This window comes from Pleurodeles waltl, chromosome 5, assembly GCF_031143425.1.
Source record: "Pleurodeles waltl isolate 20211129_DDA chromosome 5, aPleWal1.hap1.20221129, whole genome shotgun sequence".
NCBI lineage: Eukaryota > Metazoa > Chordata > Amphibia > Caudata > Salamandridae > Pleurodeles > Pleurodeles waltl.
Genome location: NC_090444.1, coordinates 454395899 through 454413157, shown reverse-complemented (window position 1 = coordinate 454413157; position 17259 = coordinate 454395899). Strand labels below are relative to the sequence as shown.

The window sequence follows — 17259 nt, the reverse complement described above, 5'->3', positions numbered from 1 at the left end:
TTAAAGCCTCAGTAGAACACAGTAACAAACTAGCAGGATTCTTCCATCAAAAGATCCTGGATATTTATTCCAACTTTTCCAAAATCTCCCTCTAGGCTAGAAGATCAGGCCTCTCCTTTTATAAAGGACGGGGCCTCTCTCACTTATTTTACCCCTATTTCTCCAGAGGAAGTATCCTCATACTTAACTAATCTCAAGTCCGGCTCCCCTGTAGATCCTGCCCCTCCGCAAATACTTGCACAAGGTGCCAGGGTGATCGTTCCTGAAATAACTAATATGCTGAATAATTCCATATCTATGGGTGAAGTCCCCGGATTATGGAAACATGCCATAGTGAAGCCCCTACTTAAGAAACCTAATTTAGATCCTACAGAATTGAAGAACTACAGACCTATTTCCCTTCTACCTAGTCCCACAAAAATTCTAGTCAAACATATCAACAAGCAACCATCCTCCTTTCTGGATTCAAACAATTGTCTTCACCCCACCCAGACAGGTTTCAGGCCACAGCACAGCACGGAAACTGCGCTCATTGCTGTCCTGGAAGAAGCCAGGAAGAGCATGGATCAAGGAAAGTTTACAGCAATCATACTATTAGATCTGAGCGCAGCTTTCGACACAGTGGATCCTGAGGTGATGGCTCAGAGGATGAGAAATTTGGGTGTAGAAGGATTGCCGCTGGCCTGGCTGAGATCTTTTTTGAAAGACAGATCCTTTCAGGTCTTAGATAGATCCCACCTCTCAGCCAAATTCCATAACATCTGCTGGGTACCGCAAGGCTCATCACTCAGCCCCACGCTTTTTAATATATACATGGTTCCCCTGGCTGAGTTGGTGGAATCATGGGGATTCTCACTTGTCACATATGCTGATGACACGCAACTGGTGCTTTCGCTCAACTCCAACTCTAGGGAAAACACGGCCTCGCTATCCTCCTGCCTGCAAGCGGTTGCAGGATGGATGACGAATAGCAGAATGCGCTTAAATGATGATAAAACTGAGTTGCTGATCCTGGGATATAAGTCTGGCCCTCCTCAGACTTTGTAGATTGATGGTTCCAGAGGAGTGATACCGGCCCCTAGTGAGAATATCAAAAGCTTAGGGATATGGCTTGATCCATCTCTCTCGATGGAACAACACACCAAGTATATATCCGGTATCTGCTTTGGCCTCTTAAGAATTCTTAGAAAGGTTTTGCATATTCTTCCGCCGGTAGCCAAAAGGCTTAATCTCCAAGCTCTTATTATTTCCAGATTAGACTATGGAAATAGTCTCTTTGCCGGATCTCCTTTATATGCTAAGAATAAACTAAAAAGAGTTCAAAATGCGGCAGCACGTGTTTTGTTAGGAATACCCAGAAGGAATTCTGTAAAGGCAGGACTGAATCTACTTCACTGGCTCCCCATAGACCATCATATTAGGTTTAAGGTTTTATGCAATATACACAGATCCCTCCATAACAGGGGTCCCCATATTCTAAGAACTATCTCTTCTCCTTACAAACCTAAGAGAGAGTTGAGGTCAGCCTCAGGGTTCCTTGATAACCTCCCCAGAATTAAGAAATCCAGATGGGGAGATGCAACTCTTGCTTACCAGGGGGCCAAACTTTGGAACTCTCTTCCCATTGGCCTTCGTATGACTACCAATGAACTTAAATTTCGGAAATCTTCAAAAACTTTACTGGTCCACAGTCCTCTATCGCTGGGAAGCCGGTCGGTAGCCATGCGCTCTATAAATAATATAACATAACATATAACATAACATAACACTTTGGTGAAAGCTTTTGATGTAGCCTACTTGACTTGATGGTATTGTTTCAGAGTTGTGATTGAAGAGTTTTCATGTATATATTATGGCCCTATTTCTCAATAATGTTGCAGCATCAGCACAGGCAGGCAAAGGAGACAGGGCATAGCTGAGTGGGGAAGCATCTGGTCGTGGGACCTCGGGTCAAGATTCCACCGACATAGAGGGACCCAGTGGGTCGGGATCTACATCCTCATCATCGGAATCCTTCTTAAGTGGCAACTCCATAGTGGTGGTGGACCCCTTGGAGACCCCTCCAGTACCATCATTGTCTGAACTCCCCATTCTATTACCACCCTCCCTGTTGCTCCATACCTAGTTGGCTGTGCCCGCTCACCCAAGAGGGTGGGCGTCTCCTTTACTGCAGGCACCTCTAACTGGGCCCCTCTTACCCCTGCTGCCCTCAGTGAGGAGGCTATTGACCTCCTGAGAATGATCTCTGGTGGTCAGATTGCCATTGTGAATGCCATCCAGGGATTGGCAAGTCAGCTACAACAGACAAATGCATTCCTGGAAGGCATTCATGGAGCAATGTCCAACCTACAGAGATCTTTTCAGGTTTTAGCCTCCAGACTGATGGCAGCCAGTCACCCCGAAGCTACTGCCCCCCTCCACCTCTCTCTTCTCAATCCAAATCCCCCTTCCCCTACCTACCCAAAGCACACAATCAGATCCTCATGCACCACCTTAACAGACAAACATAGCACACACAATCGCAAGCTCCACAAGACAAACCAGCATTCACACAAACAACATCCACCCACAGACACAGCAACATTCACAACTGCCCCTGATGCCCCAACCACCCCCAGCATCACACACACAACATCAAGCCTACCTACGGACACCAATGCAAATGCCACTGACACAGCTACCACACCCATCCTACCCAGACATACCACCCCAGCAGAACCTCAGCCATCTACCAAAGCACCACACCCACAGTCACCACAACTACAGACACACCTACATCTGCCACATCCACCATACCTGCTGTCATCCCCCCAACAGACACCCATCCACCCACCATGGCATCCCTAGCTCCTCCACCCCCTAAGCCCAAGACACATAAATACCCTCACTCACCCACCCAACAGACACACATCACACACAAGCATGCCTCCCATAGGCACGCACCCAAGGCATCCTCACTTACATAGTCTACAACTACTCCCTCAACCTCCAAATCCCGCCTCCTTCTGATGACTGTCCCTGCGTATCCCCCATAACCTTTTTTTTTTTACCTCACCCTTTGCCCTGTCTCTCATCCCAGATCCAGAAGGGCCTGAACCAGCTCCCAGTCTGTCCTTTCCACCACCAAGGTCTCACCTGCTCCATGCAAGTAGCCATTCCTCTCCCCCCGAAAGAAGCCCACCCCCCATAAAAATGCCCACCCCTCCCAAGAAGATTACCCTTCCCCAGCCCAAACCCCCTCCCAAATCTGATCCCCCCAGAAAATCCCCGAGTTGCCTGCATGCCCCCTTGATTCCCATTACTGCGGAGGTTACATGGTAGTCAGGATTCAAGTTCGGGCTTTGGGCACATGAGTGTGCCATTATTCGCAATTTTCATGGACTGCCCAATGGCCTTTGGACAATCATAGTTGTTCCAGTTAATAGACCCAACAGTTGTTCTGTTTTGGGTACACCTTTGTCCTGCAATTCCTTTTCCAGCTTTCTGTTGTCCCTGAGTGACTTTGGTTGTGGGCCTGCAGTTGTGTGTGTTTGAGCCTGCTTAATGCTCCAGTAGATGCTGTTAGCAGTATGTGAGTTTGTGTGCAGTGCTGGTGTCCCCCAGAAGAAGAGTATATGTTGTGTGTATAGGTATGTGTGTGTAAATGCAATGGTGGTGTCATGGCATTGTGTACTGTTTGGTATGTATGTATTTCTTATTGTAATGTCCAATGTGAGCATGTATGGTGTTAGACTTTTCCTCCTGATCTGGCTTATGTATACATGTGATATGTATCATCTTGGTTTTGTATGTGCAGACATGGAGTGTGTTGAATTGTGCTAGCTTTGTTTGCATTTGCCTGGGCATGAGTCCATTTAGGTGTATGTCCCTTGCAGATGGTTCCTGTAGAAGTATGTCCCATGCAGTAGGGATTGTATGTGCTTTGTTAACTTTCCCTTCCCCATTGTTTAGATGTGCATGACAATTGGGGCCAGATTTATGCTGGCCTTTCGCCATACCAACGCCACATTAGCGTAATTGTTTTATACTAATGTGGAGTTGGAAGGGGAAAAATGCCATACTATATTTACAAAATGGAGCAATGCTTGCATTGCACAACTTTGTAACCCCTTGCACCACATTATGTCTGTGCCAGCCATAATGTATGCAAGGGTGGCGTTCCGGCACTAGGAGGGGTGTAACATGGGGGGACAAAGGCCCCATTTGTATCAGCATTTTTTAACGTCTGCTAAGTGTAGGCATGAAAAAGAGGCTCCCATTAATTAAAATGGGCTTCTGGGTGCTTTGCAGGATTAGCGTCATAATTATTGATGCTAATCCTGCAAAGCGCTGGACTAGCATAGTCACCCTAACTACCGCCATGGTGTTCCGTATGTTAAATGCGGAGATACCATGGTGGATTAGGGGGGTGCTAGAAAAGTGGCGCTGCACTAGGTACAGTATCACTTTTTATAAATCTGCCCCTTAGTTTTTCTATTGTTTGTACCTGAGACCCATGTAGGGCCATTTCCTGTGGAGATGCTGTTTGAGGGCCCTATTGAAAGTGTTATATGTCCCAATACAGTCTCCTTCCCTGTGTGACCCAGATGGCCTCATCCAAATTGTGTAGGTATAGTTGCTATGTTGCTCTTGGTGTATTTGTCTTTTTTATGCATGCCATTGTGCTTCCAATGTGCTGTGATGTGTGTTATGTGGTGCTCATTGCTGGGCTGTTTACGGGTCGTGTTGTATGTGTTCCATGCCACATCAATAGATATGTGTATTGTATGTGTGGACAGTCCCTGGCCGGTGTGGAATGTGAGTGTGTGCGCTGCATTTGTAGATGTGTTGTAGGTGTGTTGTTGTTGCTGTGCGTGACAATGTTGTGTAGCCTTCAGTGTTCCTGTTCTTGATCTGTGTGGCCATGTGTATTTGTGTAGTGTTGCAGTGTAAAGTGAGTGTGCTGGCCAAAGTGCGTATTGTGTGTATGTACGTGTCTGTGTCGATGTATGTCAATGAATGCATGTTGTATGAGACGTGCGCCTGCTGCCCATTGCATACCCCTGCATAATGTGTTTGCCTGCACAACAAACTGATTTTAAAGGTTTGTTATACAGGTAGGTGTCTGTATATTTATTATACAGGTAGGGTGATGGCATCCACGTCAGCAATGCTTTTGTTGTCTTTTGACGAGCAGCAGCAGTGGCATGATTTTTGGGAATGGCTCCATGGTGGCCCCGGACATGTGAAGATGCCTGCAGGTGAGTGTTTGCCTTTATGCTGTCCATTTCCACCAGCTTGTACATGGTGGTTGGACCGCCATGGTCGCATTGGCAATGTGTATCCTCGTAATGTGTGTGGTGGAACTGTTTGTGCTTCCTTGTGACCGTGGCAGTCTGTGCTGCCTGGCGGTGTTGGTGGACCGCTGGCGGTCTTCTGTTTACATGACCACCAGACTGTTAGCGGTCTGACCACCACCGCCAACATGGCGGTCACGGGACCACCAAACATGTAATGAGGCCCTTAGTCTCTTTAAAAAAACACATACAAAAGAAAAATAAAGTAGGCTGTTTTTGGATCCGGTTTAACCCAGAAAACACAAAACCGTATTTATCTGACTAGGCAGTGTGCACATTAGGCCTGTACAAAAATACAAACTTGCCTACTCATAGCCTTCAACAATCTGAAACAGGGAGGGTCACAGGGCATGACCAGTAGCCAGGTCAAAGACCCAACCGCAGACGTTCACATCTAACATCTATGCACAACCTTTTGAAATGCATAGCTGGTTGTCCTCATTTGCAAAGTCAAAAGCTGAGCACAGATATTGCATAGAGTATGGCATAAGGTATGGAGAAGGAACTGGCTGTGGGCTGGGGCCTGTGTTCACAGAACCTGATACATACACATGGTGTTAGACACACTGCTTGATCTTCACTAGGCAGTGGCAAAATTTTAATTACGCCATAATTTTTGTAATTTTATATAACAAATGTACGCGTAATTACTGAGATTATGCCATGGCACCATGTCATGTAGTGAAAATCCCATTCTCAATAAATCGTACTGTGAGAAGCACGAAAACAGTTCAATCAGGACAAATGCAAACTACTTCTTCCTAACGCGAGCAGCAGTTCTTCGCTCTCTCTCTCACTATATATATATATATATATATATATATATATATATATATATATATATATGCACTGAAAAAAACAGTGGTTACAGGGACATTATAGCCCTACGGTAACTATAACTTGTGCCTTTGCCATGCACAGTTTTCTTATCAATAATTGTATTGCAGATGTTGCAGTGATAATATCAAAGATGACATACAATATCACATCAATGATATAATATGAGGAGTAATTAGCTGTGCATGGTAAAGGCATGAGTTATGGTTACCTTATGATGTGAGTTATAGTTACTTGAAAGAACTTTAACTATAACTGCTGAATTTCTATGGCTTTGTATGAGTAATTAACTATTACGTCCCTGTAACCTTTGGTTTTTTCATGAAATTTCTATTTTTTTTATTGTAAAGTAATTTTAACTACTATACATTATTCCAACCCCCACAGTGCATGGCTGAAGGTTGGTCACAAAGCCTGGCCTACAGCCAACTACCCAAAACCTTTGGTCATGCACAGCACAAGTTGGCCACAGGGCCTGTCTCTCTCAGTGTACCTGTCAGTGGGTGCGTGAGTGTCTGAGTGGGTCTGAAAGTGGGTGTGTGAGTCCATGAGTGGGTCTGAGTGAGTGCACGAGTGTCTGAGTGGGTGTGTGAGTGCGCGCATGAGTCTCTGAGTGCGTGTATGAGTGAATGAATTAGTGTACCAATCAGTCTGTGTTTTTCTTTCAAGGATTTTCACATTTGCAAATATTTTGTGAATAATTCGCAAACATTTGTGAATTTTCATGAATATCATGCATGGTGATGCAAATTAACCTATATTACACCCCTATGGTCAGGGTACCTTCACCCTGACCCCTTTTGCCACTTTCAAATAGGATTTCTCCCCAGGGGACCGTGTCCCATGAAATAAAATGGCAGCTGCAACTGTCTAGTCAGGTTGCGGCAGCCAATTACAGTGCTTCTTTTCGCACGCACATTCGTGAAATATTCTCAAAGTTGCCGTGGCCAGAGATATACCATTTTGGATTTCTCTAAATGTCTCGAAAACCACTGAACGGATTTACGCCAGATAAGCAAAAGCACAATCTGTGTACCGAAAGCTAGCTTTCTGCTAAATTTGGTGTAATTCTGTCCAGAAGTTCGGGCTGTAGTCATGTCTAAAGATCCCATGGTAATTACCAGGGGAAACACAACTTTTTTGATACCCCCTTTTTCTCGGCTCCCGCTTGACGAATCACCCCAAAACTTTTGATGTGCAACAAGATTCACCGGGTGCATTTGTTTTGGTCAAACAGAACCAAATATATAGGTAAAAAGCGCTTTTTCTATTGAAACATTGTCCTAACTATAACTACATAGTGGTGACCACCACCAAGTAACACATATGTATATATGTATATATGTATATATATATATATATATATATATATATATATATATATATATATATACTGGAAGATGCAGGTTCACAAGAAAACAACAGCCAGCCAGGGCAAAAATCTGGATCCCAAAGGATACAAAGAGCCACAAGAAAATGTAATATCCAAGAAAGAAGTGACTCAAACAGATGATCTCACTAAAGAACAAAAATATATGTCTACTACAACGTTTCAGCTTCCGCCTTCCTCAGGTAGTACAAGAAGGTTTGCTCAGTGGCTGCAAAGCTGACACTGGTGGATTTTCAAAAAGCATCATGAGTGAAGATTCCAATTGGAATGTGGAATCAATGCAGTCCTGAGAACTCTTCAGATATGCAGAAATCAAGTGGTATTATCAGTGATGGGGGGGTTGAGAAAACAGACATGGGGGGAAAGGAAAGGTTTTTCCTTTCCCCCTGTGTCTGTTTTCTCAGGATTCCTGCTGAAGGGCCCGCGATCGTGGAGCAGGAATCTCCACTAGCCACCAGGGATTTTCTTTGTGCCTAAATTTGGGGGCGACCCCTTGGGCAAGGGTCGCCCCCCTCCCGGGGGCAATTTTTATTTGTATTTCGCCCCCCCCCCCCCTGGGGGCAGATCGGCCGTTTTTTCGGCGGATCTGCCCCCAGGGGGGGGCGAAAACCACTAGACACCTGGGAGATCTTTTTTTATGTGTGTTTTTGGGGGCGACCCCTTGGGCAAGGGTCGCCCTCCCCCGGGGGCAATTTTTATTTGTATTTCGCCCCCCCTGGGGGCAGATCTGCTGATTTTTCGGCGGATCTGCCCCCAGGGGGGGGCGAAAACCACTAGACACCAGGGATATCTTTGTTTATGTGTGTTTTTGGGGGCGACCCCTTGGGCAAGGGTCGCCCCCCCCAGGGGCAATTTTTATTTGTATTTTGCCCCCCCCCCGGAGGCAGATCAGCCGATTTTTGGGCTGATCTGCCCCCGGGGGGGGTGGGGGGGCGAAAACCACTAGACACCAGGGATTTTGTTTTTATTGTTTATTTTGGGGGCAACTCCTGTGGCAAGGGTCGCTTTTTTTTTCTGTTTCGCCCCCCCCGATGGCAGACCAGCCATTTTTTGGACGATCTGGCCCGGGGGGGGGGGGGGGTGGAAGCACACTAGGTGCCAGGGATTGTGTTTGGTGTGTGTTTGGGGGCACCCCTTGGGCAACGGTCGCCCCCCTAAGGTGGGGAAAATTTGTATTGCCCATCTCTGCCCGTAATTTTGTAGGGCCATCTGCCCCCAAGGAGGGCAGAGACCACCAATACGGCAGGGATTTTTTTGTTTTGTGTTGTGCTGGGGGTGCCCCCTTGGGGAAGGGTCGCCCCCTGAAAGGGGGCACAGAGGTGTTGCCCATTTCTGCCCCCCTTGGGGTCAGATTGGCCAATTCTTTTACACCCATCTACCCCGAGGGGGGCAGGATCCACTTAGGTACCAGGGACAACTTCTAAGTTCTTGGTGGTGGGGTGTTTGTCAACTGGCAAAGTATTTGTATTTGTGATTATAACAATTTATTTCTTCTTTTTCTTCTAGTTCAACGCTTTTGCTTCCTTTGCTGTGGATCTTTGCAGTTTTGGCAGTAGTTGTCCTGTGGTTTGCATAGTTGCATGTTTTAGGTAAGTGAACGCAATTTACTCCAAAGGAGTATTGTTGACATGTTTGTAGGTGGTGTACTAAATGCAGTATTGTGTGTTTGACATTGTCCTTAGATTTGAGCACAGTGGTGTTTGTGTTGTCATATGTCTAAATTGCTTTTTTCTTTTTTCTTTTTAGTGGGATATCATTGGTGATTGCAGAGTAGTTGCTTGGTGAGTAGCTATTTCAGGCAACTGTGTGGTATAGTTTTTTGTAGTACATAACTCTTTGTGATAAAGCTACACTTTGCTTATTACTTATTTTAGTGCTAGTTGTTGTTGGCAATCCATTTGTTGTTAGGATCATGGCTAGCCACAAAGTGACCGCTCAGCAGGTTGTTCGCATGCTCTTTGAGTCGTCTTCAGACCATGATTACGACACTGACTCTGCATCTGAGGCAGAGGAGGAAGCAGGAGATTCTGGAAGTGAGTTTTCTGTCCAAGAGTATTCTTCTGATGAGGAAGCTACTCTCAGTGCAGATGAAGGGCCTGTGTTAGAGGAGGACATTGATGTGCCAAGAGTGCAGCAGCCTGGGGCTGCAGGGTTTCCCATTGGAAGACCTGACACCTGGATTGCCCCAAACATGGAGCAGCCACAGTTACCTGCATTTACTGGTCTCCCAGGGTGTAGAGTTAATACGGAAAACTTTCTGCCTGTCCATTTCTTTCACTTGTTTATGGACGATGTATTTTTGGAAGAGATTGTGGAGCAGACAAATGTGTATGCAGAGCAATATTTGCGGGACAACGCTGCCAGACTTAAGCCTCAGTCTAGAGCTACTCATTGGGTTCCCACATATCTGGAAGAGATGAAAAGGTTTTTAGGTTTGTCTTTTTTGATGGGGTTGATCAGGAAGCCGTCACTGGCTTCTTATTGGTCTACTAGTCCCTTGATGGCAACTGCTATATTTCCAGCAACTATGACACGTAATCGGTATTTGCTTCTTCTTCGTATGCTGCATTTTGTAGACAATGCTTTAGCCTTGCCACAAGATCACCCTGATTGTGACCGCCTTTTTAAGATTAGGCCTGTCCTTGATCATTTTGTGGATCGGTTTTCAGAGGTCTATGTCCCAGGCAAAGAGATGAGTGTGGACGAGTCTTTGGTCCTTTTCAAGGGGCGTTTAGTTTTTAAGCAGTAAATTCCTATTAAGAGGACACGGTATGGGATTAAATTGTATCTGCTGTCAGAAAGCAGTACAGGATATGTGTATAATTCCGGGTCTACACTGGTAGGGATTCCAGTATTGACCCTCCTGGTTGTCCGGCCACTTTTGGAGTTAGCGAAAAAATTGTGTGGGAACTTGCTAGACGGCTGTTTAACAAAGGTCACCATTTGTACGTAGATAATTTCTACACTGGAGTGCAGTTGTTCAAGGAGTTGTTTAGGGTGGACACTGTTGCTTGTGGCACAATCCGTTCTAACCGGAAAGGGTATCCAAGGGAGCTTGTCTGTAAAAAACTTGAGAGGGGACAGTGCAGTGCCTTGCGGAATAATGAGCTGCTAGCTCTGAAATTTTCAGACAGGAGGGATGTGTACATGCTATCGACCATCCATGATGAGAGTACTTCCCCTGTGGCTGTTTGGGGTCAGGTTGCGGAAGTGCGCAAACCTGCGTGCATTTTGGACTACAATAGGCACATGGGTGGTGTTGATAGAGTAGATCAGAGGTTAGAACCTTACACTGCTCTTCGTAAGTCATATGTGTGGTATAAAAAGTTGGCCCTACATTTATTTCATTTGGCAACTTTTAATGCCTTTATTGTATACAAGGATTGTTCACCCGAGTCAAGGATGACATTTGTTAAATTTCAGGAGTCGGTGATAGAAAGCCTTATTGTGGTGGAACCGGCAAGAGTTCCTAGAGTAGAAGTGGTGGAGGATGTGGCTAGATTGAAAGATCGGCACTTTCCAGATCACATTCCTCCCACTCCCAAAAAAGACATGCCCACAAAGAAATGTAGAGTATGTGCCCGGAGATTAATCCGGAGGGAGAGCCGGATGTACTGCCCCGAATGCCCTTCAAAGCCTGGCCTGTGTGTTCCCGGCTGTTACAGAAGTTACCATACCCAAAAAAAATTCTGGGAAATACCTTGAGCGTAAGCTGTCTGTTTTATATTTTCATATGTTTCACGGTTGGCATCCGTTGTGTATTTAGTTAGAGCTTTTGTGTTTGTAGTTTTGTGCTTATTTTATAATTAGTAGTTTCTTTGTTGTTTATAAATAAAAAAAGTGATTGCGGTGTGCGTGGGGTGGCGCTTGGCTGGCGGTGTGCGTGGGGTGGCGCTTGGCTGGCGGTGTGCTGGGGGTGGCGCTTGGCTGGCGGTGTGCGTGGGGTGGCGCTTGGCTGGCGGTGCCAGCTGAACGGCAGTCCACACTCCCATCAGCTGGTGTGATTCTTGTATCAGACATGTGGGCGTATGTAAGTGATGGGCCCTTGAGTGGCGCGGTCTGTCGATGTGAGTGTTGTAATGTGCTGGGCCCGTGGCTGGCGGTGTGAATGGTCTTGTGCGTGTCATGTATGAAAGGTGTGTGAATGGCCTGTAAAGCGGTTGGTGCCTTGTCGCGGCTTTACAGCTCACGAGCTGTGAGTCATTGGTTCACTTTTTTGCCTTTCAGTTATTAGCAGTGCATTTCATTTTTGTGAAATCTCTTGTTAATAAAATTTGATCCACTGAACCATCACTCACCCTCGTGCCAAATCCAACCAGTATGTGTTGTAAAAAAAGACAAAACCTGCTCCGCTGTAATCAGGCGTCGCAGCACACCTGTGACATGCTAGGTGCCTCGGGTGGGACCCCGATGATGAAGCATGCCACCAACTTGGTTGGTGGGTGAGGGGTCTTCTTCACATAACCTAAGTGTGTTTCTTTTCACAATTTTAGTGTTTGGCACATCACGGACGTATGTGCACACATCAAAGTGATATATTTAAAAAATGCCTGTGTTTGGGGGGGGAGGGCCCACCTATGTTTTTGGTCCAGGGTGTGGCTGTCATGTAGGGAAACCTACAAAACCCAGACATTTTTTAAAAATAGGCACCCCAAGGAGTCCAGGGAGGTGTGGCTTGCGTGGCTCCCCCAACTATCCCTTCTATCCCTTCAGGTTTTGGGCCTTATTCTGTTGCAGGCACCTGGCCCACCCACACAAGTGAGGTATCATTTTTATCGGGAGACTTGGGGGAACGCTGGGTGAAAGGAAATTTGTGGCTCCTCTCAGATTCCAGAACTTTCTGTCACCGAAATGTGAGGAAAACTTGTTTTTTTAGCCAAATTTTGAGGTTTGCAAAGGATTCTGGGTAACAGAACCTGGTCCGAGCCCCGCAAGTCACCCCTCCTTGGATTCCCCTAGGTCTCTAATTTTCAGAAATGCACAGGTTTGGTAGGTTTCCCTAGATGCCGGCTGAGCTAGAGGCCAAAATCTACAGGTAGGCACTTCGCAAAAAAAAACCTCTGTTTTTTTCCAAAATTTCGGATGTGTCCACGTTGCGCTTTGGGGTGTTTCCTGTCGCCGGCGCTAGGCCTACCCACGCAAGTGAGGTATCATTTTTATCGGGAGACTTGGGGGAACGCTGGGTGGAAGGAAATTTTTAGCTCCTCTCAGATTCCAGAACTTTCTGCCACAGAAATGTGAGGAACATGTGTTTTTTTAGCCAAATTTTGAGGTTTGCAAAGGATTCTGGGTAACAGAACCTGGTCCGAGCCCCGCAAATCACCCCTCCTTGGATTCCCCTAGGTCTCTAGGTTTCAGAAATGCACAGGTTTAGTAGGTTTCCCTACGTGCCGGCTGAGCTAGAGGCCAAAATCTACAGGTAGGCACTTCGCAAAAAACACCTCTGTTTTTTTCCAAAATTTAGGATGTGTCCACGTTGCGCTTTGGGGCGTTTCCTGTCGCGGGCGCTAGGCCTACCCACACAAGTGAGGTATCATTTTTATCGGGAGACTTGGGGGAACATAGATTAGCAAAACAAGTGCTATTGCCCCTTGTCTTTCTCTAAATTTTTTCCTTCCAAATATAGGAGAGTGTGTAAAAAAGACATCTATTTGAGAAATTCCCTATAATTCACATGCTTGTATGGTCACCCCGGAATTCAGAGATGTGCAAATAACCACTGCTCCTCAGCACCTTATCTTGTGCCCTTTTTGGAAATGCAAAGGATTTCTTGATAGCAATTTTTTACTCTTTATATTTCAGCAAATGAATTGCTGTATACCCGGTATAGAATGAAAACGCACTGCAGGGTGCAGCTCATTTATTGGCTCTGGGTTCCTCGGGTTCTTGATAAACCTACAAGCCCTATATATCCCCGCAACCGGAGGAGTCCAGCAGACGTAACGGTATATTGCTTTCCATAATCTGACATTGCAGGGAAAAGTTACAGAGTAAAACGTAGAGAAAAATTTATGTTTTTTTCACCTCAATTTCAATATTTTTCTTTTTCAGGTGTTATTTTCTGTAGGAAACCCTTGTAGGATCTACACAAATGACCCCTTGCTGAATTCAGAATTTTGTCTACTTTTCAGAAATGGTTAGGTTTCTGGGATACAGCATTGGTTTCATGCCCATTCCTGTCACTGACTGGAAGGAGGCTGAAAGCACAAAAAATTGCAAAAATGGGGTATGCCCCAGTAAAATGCAAAAATTGTGTTGAAAAATTGGGTTTTCTGATTCAAGTCTGCCTGTTCCTGAAAGCTAGGAAGCTGCTGAGTTTAGCACTACAAACCCTTTGTTGATGCCATTTTCAGGGGGAAATCCACAAGCCTTCTTCTGCAGCCACTTTTTCCATTTTTTTTAAAAAAAAACGAAATTTTCACTGTATTTTGGCCAATTTCTTGGCCTCCTTCAAGGGAACCCACAAAGTCTGGGTACCTCTAGAATCCCTAGGATGTTGGAAAAAAAGGACGCAAATTTGGCTTGGTTAGCTTATGTGGACAAAAAGTTATGAGGGCCTAAGCGCGAACTGCCCCAAATAGGCAAAAAAAGGCCTGGCACAGGAGGGGGAAAAGGCCTGGCAGCGAAGGGGTTAAGCATTTCACATATGTGTAGTGACCGATGGCCATTTTATTTTGGGTCACAATTTAGTAAATTGGCAGAAATATATTGCTGCATCAGGAGAACCACAGGGTACACTACAACTTCACACCCCTTCACTGGAGTCTGGACCAAAGTGGTATGTGACTGTGCCCTACAAAACCAGGGTGGTGGAGGGATTTACTAATGGAACTATCAACTGTTACTTAAACAGGCCAGAGTGTTATTGGTACTCGCACTTAATTTGAGAATTTTGGAAATTCATACCAACAGATGGTGGTGTGTTTTTTAAACATGTTAAAAGACAGTGTCAAATCGTGCTTGTGTTTTGTTAAGGACATTTTCGACCTGATAGTTTCTACTTGATGTATGATTTCTGTTGCATCACTTCTTATTTTTCAACTCGTGGGGTTTGGGATGGCTGCTGCCATGCATGGTCCAACCTTCCCAGTCCTCTCTGGAAATAGAGATCCTTTACTACAATGGAAACAACGAAAGACACTGCTAAATTCCTTACTTATTGCTTCAGTGGGGAAACGTTTTCAGCCACGAATAAACAAGCTGCACTTCTTCATAATTTGGAGTGGAGGGATAGAACATTTCTGAGAGTTTAGATTAGATGGCTGTGTGTAATGCAGAGGGTTAACCCAATGATTTGTGTGCTATGTCTGTTTTGATGCTGGATAAGTATTTTGGAACACAAATGAATGTAGTTTTGGAAAGACACACGTGTTTTGAGAGTGTTTGAAAGAGCAGAGAAATTGTGGAGTTATGTTGCATCCTTTGGCATGCACTATAACAGTAGTCGGAAAGAGCAAGTGAAGCTATTATCGAAAAAACCTGACTTAAAATGTTTTGCCATAATTGAAGGGATAGAAAATACTACCAATACAATTGGGTGCAGCAAAGAAAGATTAAAGAATCAAGAATCTATAGAAAATTAAAAATGGGAATGCAGATGATGAAACAAGAGTGTACAATTAGTAAGTAGAGACAACAAATCCTTAAATAAAGAATTAAGGATTCATGCAACAGATGCTATAGATATGGTAGTAAGGGTTTTTGTAACTATATTTATAATGATTAATTACAGTCTTACATAAGAAAACATCAATAATTAATGTCCTCATTATGAGTTTGGTGGTCCTGTGACCGCAATGTTGGTGGTGGCGCTTCAACTGCTAACAGGCTGGTGGAGCGGACCGCAAAATCATGAGTTTGGTGGTGGTGCATACACAAGACTGCCAGTGGTCTGCCAGCACTGCCAGGCAGGACAGAGCGCGGCCGTCGTCTGGAGGCACAAACAGTCCGGCGGAAACCATGTTTCCTTTAGACCTACTAGGTCTAACTACTGAGAGAGCGTAGTTTAAACATTACCTATTTTAGATGTGAAATGCTTATATTAACAACGCTAATATTATTCATTGAAACGTATTTTAAACGTGGAGAGTTTTTTCACATGCATAAACTAATGTCGACTGTAAGGAATAATTGCTTGAATTATGACTAATTGAATATATTAATACGTACGATAATTGCATTTTATTAGAATCCATAAGCCTTAAATTAGCGTGAGTCGAAAACTAGCTGTGTAGCTGTCATATTAAGGCATATTTTTCTGTTTCTCCAGTGTGCTGACTTGCAAAAGGCCATGACCCATCATTTGTTCTTTTCTTCGCTTATTGTATCATTGACTGTTATTCTCTCATCCGCATGCTAGTTGCTTTAGGATAAAATTGCACGCTTTGCAACAAATAGGGACACTTTCAAGGATACTGAACCACGGAAAAGAGAACTCTTGACCCGAAGAACGTGCCAGAAAATGAAGTAACCCCGGATATGCCACCTACGAAAGACGTCAATTATGAAGACCAATCAGAAGAATATAATTTATCGTAGAATGACAAATGCATTACTTAATGTATAATTTGATAGGTTAGAGATAGTGGGGTGTAGTGACTATCCAATAGAATTTTGGGGGAATGTATTACGAAAAAGGGATAAAAACTCATGACACAAGAGACTAAGGCGGTCATTCTGACCGCGGCGGGCGGCGGTAGCCGCCCGCCATGCGGTCACCGCCATTTGGCCGCTCCACGGTCAAAAGACCGCGGAGGCCATTCTGGCTTTCCCGCTGGGCCGGCGGGCGCCCGCCAAAGGAGCGCCCGCCGGCCCAGCGGGAAAGGCCCTGCAACATAGAAGCCGGCTCCGAATGGAGCCGGCGGTGTTGCAGGGGTGCGACGGGTGCAGTTGCACCCGTCGCGATTTTCACTGTCTGCTATGCAGACAGTGAAAATCATGCTGGGGCCCTGTTAGGGGGCCCATGTACTGCCCATGCAAGTGGCATGGGCAGTGCAGGGGCCCCCAGGGGCCCCACGACACCCGTTCTCGCCATCCTGTTCCTGGCGGTAAAAACCGCCAGAAACAGGGTGGCGGGAAGGAGGTCGGAATCTCCATGGCGGCGCTGCTTGCAGCGCTGCCATGGAGATTCAGCCCAGACAGGGGAAATCCGGCGGGAAACCGCTGGATCCCCTTTTCTGACCGCAGCTTTACCGCCGCGGTCAGAATGGGCAGGGAAGCACCGCCAGCCTGTTGGCGGTGCTTCCGTGGTCATCCACCCTGGCGGTCGATGACCGCCAGGGTTGGAATGACCCCCTAAGAGCATTAGGTAGGGAATGATATCGATTGCATCCAGAAACGCTGTCACTCTATTTGGTGATTTGAGACTTAGACAAAACCATCCTCACCCATAGACTGCCCCATTACACTTTCTTCCTTATGAGGGAAGTGTCCCCTGCCATTCGATTAGATAGATTGACGGCGATCTAACTGATGTCCTGAAGACGAAGACTGATCCTGTATGCTGACCTATTCCGAGAAGGGTAAATTATGTTGTTGCTATTGAAATTCATTTATTGCCTTTTCTTTCTAGGTACCAACTGCTGTGTATTTTTGATTAGAGACCTTAGTTAGATGTTTTCCAAATTGATGTTCTAAATTGTTTTGCATGAAGTCCAACATGCTGATGCTAATTGTGGTTAGATGAGGCATTTCATT

At 45.4% G+C, this 17259-nt stretch overlaps 1 long non-coding RNA gene across 1 annotated transcript in view; it reads left to right on the top strand.

The window, feature by feature from the left end:
• Window positions 1–15938, top strand: part of LOC138297267 (uncharacterized) — a 60944-nt gene extending 45006 nt beyond the window's left edge. The window contains exon 3 of the long non-coding RNA XR_011203986.1: window positions 15833–15938. This is a non-coding gene — a long non-coding RNA (uncharacterized lncRNA). The remainder of the gene's footprint in view (window positions 1–15832) is intronic.
• Window positions 15939–17259: the final 1321 nt, after the last annotated feature.